The 12,658-nt window shown below is 37.6% G+C and overlaps 1 protein-coding gene across 2 annotated transcripts in view; it reads right to left on the bottom strand.

Annotated features, from left to right (window-relative positions):
• LOC149944012 (uncharacterized) overlaps nt 1-12,658 on the bottom strand; it is a 202,549-nt gene that overhangs the window by 146,757 nt on the left and 43,134 nt on the right. For both annotated transcript variants that reach the window (XM_090174733.1, XM_090174732.1), the window contains exon 2: nt 7,617-7,684. The gene's annotated coding sequence lies outside the window, so the exon portion shown is untranslated. The remainder of the gene's footprint in view (nt 1-7,616; nt 7,685-12,658) is intronic.

The following is a 12,658-nucleotide window of genomic DNA, read 5'->3' as shown; positions in this document are numbered from 1 at the left end:
GGAAGAGACGGGGGTACAGTGATCCCTAAAATATAGAGAGAACGAGAGGACGGGATCTGGCGGAGGAAGATGATTGCGTTCACGCAACCAATTACGTTTGGAAATCGTGATTCGACGGAATTATTTTGAAGGTTTTAAATTACAGAGGTCATTTCGGCTGAGAGAGAAAAAATTACCGCACGAATTTCATAATTATATTTTGTCCGCCTGCCAGTGCTATCACAAGCTGGAAAAATACCAGGCTCCAAATTAATACGAGAAGCGACGAGATTATAAGCAGCCAGCTAGTTAAATATTTAGGATCTCATTAGTTCCCGCACGTTAAACATTTTGGGCCATAATGATAAAATTGCATTTACGCTATGAAAAGTGTTTTGGCGGTTAGTTATGCCAGCCTCAACGCGGACTTAGTATCTCGCAGTTGTTTACTCATGGTAATAGATGGTATTTTACCATGGCTTGACGAAATTTAAACTGTCATGTGGGGTGTTTTAATTTTTCCGTTAAGAAGTTAGCTATAAAACCATTACCAGTAAGGAGTCTCAGACAACCCTAAGATTCGAATTACCCGCAAGGAGCCAACCCTAAGATTCGAATTACCCGCAAAGAGCAAACCCTAAGATTCGAATTACCCGCAAGGAGCCAACCCTAAGATTCGAATTACCCGCAAGGAGCCAACCTTAAACCAATTCCCCGCACCTTTCATTTCCGTTTTGGACTTAAAAAAAAAACATTTCACAGCTCAATTTCGCTTAAAATGACAAATGGCGCTCAAAATGAGAAGAACGCACCCATCACTGGTTTTAAGTGCTCAATAAAACAAGAGCACTGTGCGCCTAAAACTGCATTCAACACTTTCCCGCTAAAAATAGTCGGGAAAACTTGTTGGAGGATGGGCGAAATATTGAAGAGTCCTTGATGCGTTTCCGTCCACGAGGAAATTATACTCGTCTCCGTAACAAGGCTGTTATTAAGGGAGGAATAATTGCCCACTAATATCATGTAATTTTCCAAGCTTGATAAACCAAGGGAAACACGCTGCAATCACCAAAGGATGATCTTACAAGCGCATCTACAAAGACATTTAAAACATTGAAGGTTTTTATAAGCCGAAAAAAATAGATTTTTTTTCTGAAATAGAACGATACATTCAGGGTGTTTGTTTCCCTGTCAGGCCCGACCAGAGGGGGAGCAGACCAGTACAAGTTACCAGGGCCCGTGCAGCCTCGGGGGCCCGATTTAAACCAACGAGGTATACTTATCCCATGGCCCCCCACTCAATTCTCTAAATAAATTTATAGAAAAAATAGGTTTATAATTCTAGAAATATAGGACTTTATGGGACTATTTATTCAAGATTATAGCGTATATAGTCCTATAAAATCCTATTTAGCTTTAGTTTACTAACTTTATGCATTGAAAAAAAATCTATTTTTAGTTAAATAAATTTTTGATTTTCACTTAAAAATAGAAACCATTTAACTAATTTATCACAAAAATATACTAGTAGATAACCATGTTAACAATAGGATTATATTTCTAAAAATATAGGAATTTATAGGTCTTTTTTTCAAAATTAAAGCATATATAGTCCTATAAAATCCTATTTAATTTACTAACTTTATGCATTTAAAAACCAAATCTATATTTAGTGAAATAAATCTTTGATTTTCACTTACAAAATAGAAACTATTTGACCATTTTATCACAAAAATATACTAGTAGCTAACCCTGTTAACAATAAAAAAAATTATAGACTAGAATGACTTTGTATAGGAATTTATCCTATAGCTAAATCTAGCAATTTCACTGACAATTTGCGAGTGGCGGGATTTATAAATCAAAATTATAGGATTTTATAGTAATTATAGGAACTCTGGGGCCCTGTTATCCCCTAAAATGTTTAGTTCTCAAATAGTTACCGCTTTATTTGGCCCAGAAATTAATGTTTTTATCGGGGCCCGGGCCCGTTCTCGGACCTTGTATACTAAGCATTTTGCGAATCCGTCTATTCCACTGCTACATCCTTAATCGAGCATATTTAAGAAAACAATTTGCAATTTTATGATAATTAATTAGTGATATATAATGTCGTGATTTAAACCGAAGTCAGGCAAAGATCGATTCTGTAATCGTTGGGTTGTTGCTAAGTTTAATTAACTATTCAATAATAATTTAAGCCCAAGACGACAGAGTAATCTAAAATCTGATTACAAGTTCAGTTAGGTCGTAAAGCTTACAAATTACTATAAATTAGGTGAATTTTGATTAAAGCAATAAATAGTTGTTGTACGGACAGGGCTTAAATTCCTCTGTATCGATGTTAAAAGGGCCTCCGACCTGTTGCAATGCGGGTTATATTATTATTATTATTATTATTATTATTATTATTATTATTTAGCTAAGCTAATCTAACAACCTTGGCACCACTTTAGGCCCAAGTCATCTAGCGACTTCTAATGCCTTAAACAGTGTTGCAATACGTATGAGGGTGGTGGCAAGCCCTTAAAGCCACGCGAGCCAACAGCTCCCACACTCAACTATTACCGGTAACCTCTAAAAGATTTTATGAAAAGGGAAAAACACCGAAGAAGTCGGGGGGGGGGGGGCAAAAACACCGAAGAAGTCGGGGGGGGGGGGGCAAAAACACCGAAGAAGTCGGGGGGGGGCAAAAACACCGAAGAAGTCGGGGGCAAAAACACCGAAGAAGTCGGGGGCAAAAACACCGAAGAAGTCGGGGGGCAAAAACACCGAAGAAGTCGGGGGGCAAAAACACCGAAGAAGTCGGGGGGAAAAACACCGAAGAAGTCGGGGGGAAAAACACCGAAGAAGTCGGGGGGAAAAACACCGAAGAAGTCGGGGGCAAAAACACCGAAGAAGTCGGGGGCAAAAACACCGAAGAAGTCGGGGGCAAAAACACCGAAGAAGTCGGGGGGGGGGGCAAAAACACCGAAGAAGTCGGGGGGGGGGCAAAAACACCGAAGAAGTCGGGGGCAAAAACACCGAAGAAGTCGGGGGGGGGGCAAAAACACCGAAGAAGTCGGGGGGGGGGGCAAAAAAACCGAAGAAGTCGGGGGCAAAAACACCGAAGAAGTCGGGGGCAAAAACACCGAAGAAGTCGGGGGCAAAAACACCGAAGAAGTCGGGGGGCAAAAACACCGAAGAAGTCGGGGGGCAAAAACACCGAAGAAGTCGGGGGCAAAAGCACCGAAGAAGTCGGGGGCAAAAACACCGAAGAAGTCGGGGGCAAAAACACCGAAGAAGTCGGGGGCAAAAACACCGAAGAAGTCGGGGGCAAAAACACCGAAGAAGTCGGGGGCAAAAACACCGAAGAAGTCGGGGGCAAAAACACCGAAGAAGTCGGGGGCAAAAACACCGAAGAAGTCGGGGGCAAAAACACCGAAGAAGTCGGGGGCAAAAACACCGAAGAAGTCGGGGGCAAAAACACCGAAGAAGTCGGGGGGAAAAACACCGAAGAAGTCGGGGGGGAAACACCGAAGAAGTCGGGGGGGAAAAACACCGAAGAAGTCGGGGGGGAAAAACACCGAAGAAGTCGGGGGGAAAAACACCGAAGAAGTCGGGGGGGAAAAACACCGAAGAAGTCGGGGGGGAAAAACACCGAAGAAGTCGGGGGGGAAACACCGAAGAAGTCGGGGGGGAAAAACACCGAAGAAGTCGGGGGGGAAAAACACCGAAGAAGTCGGGGGGAAAAACACCGAAGAAGTCGGGGGGAAAAACACCGAAGAAGTCGGGGGGGAAAAACACCGAAGAAGTCGGGGGGGAAAAACACCGAAGAAGTCGGGGGGAAAAACACCGAAGAAGTCGGGGGGAAAAACACCGAAGAAGTCGGGGGAAAACCTCATTCACAAGTGGGGGAGAAAACGTGCAAACTCTACGCAGGAGTAGTTCCGATTTTTCACCCAGTGCCACAAGCTGGGATCGAACCCGGCTCCTCTTGCTGCCAGGCTCAAGTGTTAATCACTCCGCCTACACACTTTTATTGTAATGTTAGTACGTTACTTATGATAAAACGAGAGTAACAAAGTGTATCAACCTGGTCATCGAGACAAATAGAATGAAGCGCATTTCGTCAAATAATCAGCGTCTGGCAATCTACTACGCGACTAAATAAGGGCAAACTCGTGAGTTATCTCTAAATATTAAAACGTTTATTGTACAATGGCCGGCCGGCTGGCTGGCAGCAACAATATCTCGTGAGAGATAACATTAGTTTGGGTGGCGCGCGTAAAAGGTCTGGCAATTAGCTCTTAGGAGCCCACATTTTCGCCACATACAGAGTTTTAACACGCGTTACGCACGACGCCCGTGTTTCGAATCCGTTTCAGCGACGCCAACGAGTAAAACAAGTTGACGTCGTCCAGAATGAAATCACCATTAAAATCTCTAATATCAGACCCTAATATGCATTTCTCCTAGTGTTGATGTATTTAGCGGACAACTCAAATCAGAAAGTTTTAGTTTCGTGCTTTCGTTTATTGAGTGACTCTTCAATATTGACTTCAGAGCCCCTCAATCAAATCTTCAAATTTTTTATACGAAAAATAAAATTCTATTTCTAAAAAGATAGAACTTATAAAGGAATATTTTTTCTAATTTATAGGATTTTATAGGATTTTTTTTTCTAATTTATATGATTTTATAGGACTACATATGCCATTTAAAAACCTTACTAACTTTATGAATTTAAAAACCTTACTAACTTTATGCAATTTAAAATCCTTCCTAACTTTATATGCATTTAAAAAACCTTACTAACTTTATGCGTTTAAAAAACCTTACTAACTTTAGGCGTTTAAAAAACCTTACTAACTTTATGCATTTAAAAACCTTACTAACTTTATGCATTTAAAAACCTTACTAACTTTATGCATTTAAAAACCAAATCTATATTTAGTTAAATAAATCTTTGAATCTCACTTAAAAAACAAACTATTTAATCATTTTATCACCAAAATATACTAGTAGCTAACCATGTTAACAATAACCAAATTATAGACTACATTGATTTTATATAGGAATTTATCCTACAGCCAAATCTAGCAATTTCACTGACAATGTTAGTGGCGGGATTTGAAATGGGCAAAATAACAAAATTATAGGATTTTATAGGATATTTTTGAAAATCTAGGATTTAATGGGAATTATAGTACCTCTGAAAACCAGACGATTTTAAACCGAAAACACGAAACTACGCAAGACAGGAAATTCTCTCCATATAAATTCCAATTTCGTAGGGTGGGTCGATATTTTTACCCACCTTTTAAGCAACTATAGATAGCGCCATACAGTATCCGATAGAGAACGATTTATTTTTATCGGAGGTCATGTTTCGGAAGTGGGTAATCTCTTCGTTACAAAACCGTCAATCGGAAAGCTATCTGAACTCTAATTTATATTATCTTCGCTATTATTTACGTCATGCTGCCAAGTCCAATTTACCATTAACTTTCATTTATATTAAAACCATTTTTATAAATAGGAAAATTGGAAGAAACCTTCAGAACTATACCAATAATAGGTGGTTTCTTTTCGCCTGTTCTCGGACTAAAAGTGTACTCTTTTTACCCTAAAACGTTTTATTCGCCGGTTCCGGGGATGAGAATTACTCCATAAACTATTCGCTTGTTCCGGAGTATTAGGGCTACTCTTTTTACTCCTTCTGAAAAGGAGGTGTAAATAGAGTAAATCGGATTTTACCGTCTGCTAGCCAGAATTTCTCTGCTAAAAAGGCCACCGGCAGCCGTTTTTGAAAAACGTTTTTACTCCGACTCAAACTATTCGTCACCACAGAATCGGAGTAAAATTACGTCATAGCCTTACTCTTCGTACCCTACTCCGAAATCTCGGAACAAGCGAACAGAAACCACCTACTATTATCATTAATTCGTATCGAGAAATTGAATGAAATGTACATTTGTTAAAGATTTTAAATTGGGCTATATCGCCAAATATGTATTCCAACAAAACCGCCAGTTTGGGCGCCAAATCGCCAAATAGAACAACACTGCAGAACGAAATCCATTATTAGCGCGCGGCCAAAAAAATATCAAAGAAAGGAGAAAAAAATAACGTTAACGTTTATTAAAATTAAACATTGTTTGAAATCGGGAAATTGTGTAACATTTCGAAAATCTATCAATATTATAATTATATATCGTGTCGAGAAATTGAATTAAATTTACATTTATTAAATATTATAAAATTGGGCTATATCACCAAATCCATTATTAGCGCGCGGCCCAACAAAAAATATCAGAGAAAAGAGAAAAAAAAAAATTAAAACTGCGGTGGGTTATTTCGGGGGGGGGGGGGGAGCGAGGGGGAGTAAGAAATCGTGGCGAGTCAGTAATTGGCGCGGAGCCCCGCTAGATGTCAGGGGGGTCGTAGTTAGGGTTAGCGACGAAGGGGGGGGGGGCATCGGACCAACCTATCAATCACGAGCGGGCCAACGGAGATCGGCATTCACGATTTGAGCGGCCATAAAGCCGTAATATCTTTTCATTCCGCGACTGGAGCGCCACCACGCGGCAGCCAGCGCCAACGTATCTGAACCTTCCATCTCTCTCTCGCCAAATACAATCGAAGGTCTTTAAAAAACGCCCCGGTCAAAGCTAAATTACAATATTTGTTCGGGGTCAAAAGGTCAGCGCCGAATCGCCTCAGTTCCCACGTGGCGAACAATGGATTGAATACCCCCGACCCCCGCGCTACACTCTGCCCCCGACAGCGTTAATCAAAACTAAATAATTGGACAACTACAATTTATAGAGGTTGTAAATATGTCCAATATGGTGCATGGTATCCCAACGTTGAAAAGCTACCAGTACCCCATTAGACCAATTTGGTAAATTGGCATCGGGAAAGATTACTGAATCTGACCTTGGATAAATAGTAGTTCCTACCTGGATATATCACTTTAAATAAAATCTGACCAGCAAATGGCTTTTGCGACAGCACCGCCGCTTCGGCGAAGTTAGCGGAGAATTTTCGAAACTCCCGTAACACGTAGCCTTCTACAAGGCAGAACCCGTAACAAACAAACTTAGCACGCGGGACTATATAGTGATATATCCAGGTAGGAACTACTATTATTTATCCAAGATTCCATGCTGACAACAAAATAACACGATGGAGTACGATTTAAGTGTTGAATTCCGGATTTTCTATACCGATTTTGAGATGTTAGAGTAATAAATACGTATTGATTTCCTTTTTATGTGCTGATTTTGTGATTTTATACTATGACTTTAGTCGAGCCTTTAGTATTGTTTTCCTGTTTTTGTGCTGATTTTGAGATTTTATATTATGACTTTAGTGTTGATTTCTTGTTTGCATGCTGCTTTTGAGATTTTCGAATTTAGACTATAGTTTTAGTGTTGATTTCCTGTTTTTGTGCTGATTGAGATTTTAGACTGACATTAGTGTGTTTTTTTTTTCATATTTATTGAGATTTAAAGAGTACATTTTATAGCTGATTATGACAGTTTTGCACCAATTTTCGTTAAAATTTATCGATTATTAAATTTTAAAGATTTTACCTACTACACTGTCAGTTAAAAATACCCTTAAAAAACCATGAAAAAAATTTGACTTACCGAATCCGATTTGTTTCTTTGACAATGTGCACAAGTACCAATTCAAGGCCAATTCGCCACAATGAAACCTACAAAAAGAACACACAAAATATTATATTCAATCTTAAAAATTAATTTACATTTATTTACATCATTAAATCTTTAAAACAATGCGAACGTGATTTTAATCGATATTAAATACCTTGATAGCTTACGTAGCATAATAACACTCAGGGCCACAGAGAGCGGGCCCGGGCCCCGGAATAATGGTAATTTCGGGCCCCAATAGAGCCGTAACTATATCACCCAACTGATTTTTGTTATTACACAATCAACGTTTAGTCCAAAACAGAGCCCCCTAGTGGTGAAATATGTCCAACCAAAGACTATCAAAGATCTTAATATACTACTCAGTTCGGAGCTGCGTGATTGTCTCAATGTTGACAAACGTTCGATTAGAAAATTAGTATTATAACAATATGAAGTGTTATACTTATTATTATTAAGTTACTTATGTTTTTAGTTATATTTAAACTAAAGCTGAAGCTATTGGTCTGCGCCCAAAATCGAAAAAAAATATCTCTAAACCATTTGAAATATTTCGAAATTTTCTTCAAGAAAACTAGGCCAAATTAACGATTAGTTAAATATCAGAAGTTCATAATTACTGGAGAAGTCTCCAACGAGGTCATTAAAAATCGCAGGCTCTACACGTATTCCGTTAAGCACGCATTTCACACCACAGTGTAAATTGTTAAGCTTCTTACAGCTATTGGTAACCCGATTTCCCTGAAATTTCCCGGTTCTCCCACGGATATTTCCCAGATTTTTAGAGTTGCAAGATAAAATAAAACTAAGATTTACAGAGTAACTCATTTCATGATTGTCATTTAAGTTAAAATGGTTCAATATTAATAAAAAAAAGAAATAAAGTCAATTCTTTAATCAGAAAACTTATTGATGTTAATTTGTATTCATTGGGGCAAACTTTCTGAACCCTCAAATTTCCCTGATTTTTACCAAAAAAATTTAATTTATCTGGTATTTCCCCGACTTTTCTGTCGACAATCGAATTCCCTGATATTGGCCCTGTTACAATGCTTAAGGATATTTACCTACTGACAGAAGTAAATGAACCGAAGTTATCGAAATAGCGCTCAGAATCGGAGGGCATTTTCCTTATGAAAATCGAGTCAAATAATCAGCTAGGCTAATACCAAAAGCGACATAAGACCCAAAAGTGTGTCAGTACGGTATAATGTTTAATGAGAGTTTGTCGCGAAGTAAAAAGAGGGAGTGGAAGAGGGGGTTGAAAATACGTCATAAAAATTTGAAATTTACTCCACTTCAGCGCCGCCGAGTGAGGCGTTTTAGAACGTATGTCTACGGGAGAATAAATCGAAGAGATGAAATCGCGGCAGACCATAGACTAAATATAACGTTGCTAGTACTATTCCAACTAGTAGTTTATGTAGTCTTTTGTGAGACTAGCTCTCAGTAAATATTTTAACGGGCGCGAAGGTAGAGTTGACACACTTTTGGGTCTTATGTCACTTTTGCTAATACCCAAGGCACCACCTTAGGCCTAAGTCATCGAGCGACTTTTAAAGCTAATTTCTATCCCCGTCTTTTGACGCGATAAATTGCACTTGGGAATTGTGGGTATATATATATATATATATATATATATATATATATATATATAGTTAATTTATTAAATTTAAGCTATAGTCAGTTGCAGGCTAAGAAAGACAAAATATATAGTACAGCCGGCGTAAGGATACCTCAGACCATTTCCGGCCAGTCGACCGCGCGAAATTTGAATTTGACCACTTTACGGTCAATTTAAAATTTCGTGATTTTCATCGTCTTTTCGCGCCATCTAGGAACCGAAATTGGAATCTATTTTTAATTTCATGTTGTCCTGAGTTTAATTACTGAATAAAGCCGAATTATTTTGCTAAAGAAAGTTCGATAATGGAAGCTCCAAATATTTTAAATAGCCCAAGAGGTTACTATAAAAAGCACGATAAAGGTTTATTGTTAACAAGTAAAGAGAAAAACATAATTTTATAGCTCATTAAGACAACGTAAGCCTCAAGAAACCGTGGTAACTATTTTAAAAGAAACTGCCGATTTAACTGGTAAGACGTAGAAATAAATTTACAAAATTAAATAATTATACCTACTATTTTAAATTTAAGAATGATAGGAACGCCTTATCTTTTAAATTTGCTCGCCACCACTATTATGAAATTTAAAAATTAAGATTCCAATTTTGGTTTCCAATTCGAGGTCAAAATGTAACTTCATAAGGAAAATGCCTCCAATATGGGCAGTATAGCAGTCTGATAACTTCGGTTCATTTACTTCTGCTACTGATAAACCATATTTTCCCTATGAAATAGCAGGGCCGTCTTTACGTGATTGGGGGCCCCTGGGCAAAGCGATACGCGGGGCCCCTAATAATTCCAGACAATTTCTTAAAGGCCTAGGTTTTTTTCTGCCTGTCCCCCTTTAAATTAACTTATTGGAGCACAAATACCCCGGTGGTAGGCCAACCGCTGAACATGTTGGCCTAATTTAAAGGGGGGCAGGCAGAAGAAAAACTAGGCTTTTAACCTCCAATGCAAAGTCCATCGTCGCCCTAATCTTCAAATATTGGTTTAAATAAAAAATGCGACGGTCTACACCGTCTATATCACGAAAAGACATGTTTTAGATAGTTTAAAAATTTGTAAAATGTAAATAGACAATACTACAATTTAAAAAATGTGAAAAACAATATTTGTAAGATTCATCTTTTTCACCTTACAAAAGTTGAAAATAGGGCCCTCCAGAATCTTGGGGCCCTAGGGCAGTGCCCTATTCGCCCAATGGGAAAGACGGCACTGTGAAATAGTATTAAAAAATCAATATATTTGTTGCTAACCACAATTTTAAAATGTTCAACTTTATTTACGCAATAAAAACAGAATTAAATTAAATTTTTTGTTCTAAACCGTTATTTGAAAAATCATTCTGAGCCCGCGAAGGAATACTTTTCCCGTAAAATGTATCATATACTTCTGGTTATAAACGATGTCAAAATATTTTTCAAATAAAAAAAAATAAAAAACGATAGTAATATTATTTCATTAATTTTAATTTATTTTTATAATTTACAAAATTCGTTAACATTTTCCGTAATTAAGGAGAGTTAAATTTAATTGGATTTCCGTAACAAAAACAACTACTTGCAAACCTCAATGAAAATCGAAATCTATCCAAGATCGTTATAAAAACTTTCGAACGTTACACCTGAAGGATTTGAAGGAGATTTGAAGGGAGGGATGAAACATGAAATTATATACATCTTCCTTAATAATTAGGTCCATATCCTCTTGAAATGATAAAAAGTCTTAACGAAAGAGTGGGAGAATTTCAGACGGGACACGCTAGGGTGTGCCTTACGCGCAGGGTAGGGCCAAAATCATAATGGCCACAAGAACGCGCTAAAAGCTCGCATGAGGGTACTCTGACATTGGAGAAGCCATTTCCGGCCATTTTAGTGCGGGAGTTCCGAGGGGAAAATACGCCGCGATAGAAAGAAAAACGCCCCCTGCTGGAGCAGCCGACGAAGAGAAAAAAAGCACTCGAACAAATACCCCTTAAACACAAAGAGACAGTTTCCCACCGAAAAAAGAACTTAAATAAATAGACTGTTCTACTTCGCTCCATCACATCTCGAAAACAACAAAATTTCAAATACTTTGCTACCAAATCTACACAATATTGGTTTTGGTCTGTATCATAAGTAACGTTAAGTTAACCACCGTAGCGCAAAAAATATCGAAATGGATACATTGATTTCTGTTGAGACAATTGTTTGGTTCCAATGCTCGAAAAATAAACTCCCGAGGGGTCGGACATTTGCCTGTTTTGTGTACGGGGATTTGGATTTTTTAAAAATTCAGGATTTTTTATTGTGGATTTGTCATACAAAGTCTATAGGAGTAAAATTCTTGGATTTTGGATTTTTGGATTTTTTTTCCAAATTTTGTACGGGATTTGGCCAAATGTCCGACCCCTCGTAAGCTCCTCCATCCTAAAAATATCAAATCTGCCAGGGTTGCCACAAAATGTTCAGTTTCAAATTCCCTGTTTTCACTGATCATTTTAAGAGATTTTTGTAAGGCCAAAATGTTTATTTTATATTTTACTTTTATCAAAAATTTAAATTTCAATGGACTTATATTTCACTAAAAATGTTGAAAAAAGTAGCCAAACTTTCAAGGAAATAAATGATAATCTGAATTTGTCATATTTCTAAAGCAAAATTACCTTAAAAACGTGTCAAGAGAAAATCGAATTCCCTGATTTTTCCCTGACATTTCACAAATTCTTAAAATTCCTTGACCTTTCCCTGACTTTTTAGGCCAATTTTTAAATTCCCCGACTTTTCCCTTACCATTTTAATTTTTTTAAGAGATTTTCCCGGACTTTTGTAAGGCCAAAATGTGTATTTTATATTTCACTTTAATCAGGCGTTAATAAATTTAAATGGATTTGTATTTCAGTAAAAAGGTTATTGCAATGTTGAATAAATTAGCCAAACTTTCAATGAAATAAATGATAATCATAGAATTTGTCATAGACCTAGAGTACAATTACCTTCAAAAAGTGTCAAGAGAAAATCGAATTCCCTGATTTTTCCCTGACATTTTACAAATTCTTCAAATTCCCCGACTTTTTAGGCCCATTTTTAAATTCCCCGACTTTTCCCTGACGTGTGGCAACCCGGTCATTGGTTCCGTAAAACTGAAGTCTTTCGACGCGACGTTTACCTTGCCCTTTCTGGGGAAAATTCAACCACGTGTCAACATAGTCAAAGTCATACTGTTTAACTATAAATAAATATATTGAACATATTGTATCAGCCTACTAGAATTTTAAATTAAAACTTTGTGGCTTCACCAATAGCACAAAAAATACATAAAACTTATAGATTGTGTATTTACTAATGCATATACTATTACATAATTAAGTCATGGTTGAAATTAATAATCTATTGGATGTTGTTG

Source organism: Leiobunum rupestre, chromosome 5, assembly GCF_980474605.1.
Source record: "Leiobunum rupestre chromosome 5, qqLeiRupe1.1.hap1, whole genome shotgun sequence".
Classification (NCBI taxonomy): Eukaryota; Metazoa; Arthropoda; class Arachnida; order Opiliones; family Sclerosomatidae; genus Leiobunum; species Leiobunum rupestre.
This window is presented reverse-complemented; position numbering and strand designations above follow the sequence as displayed.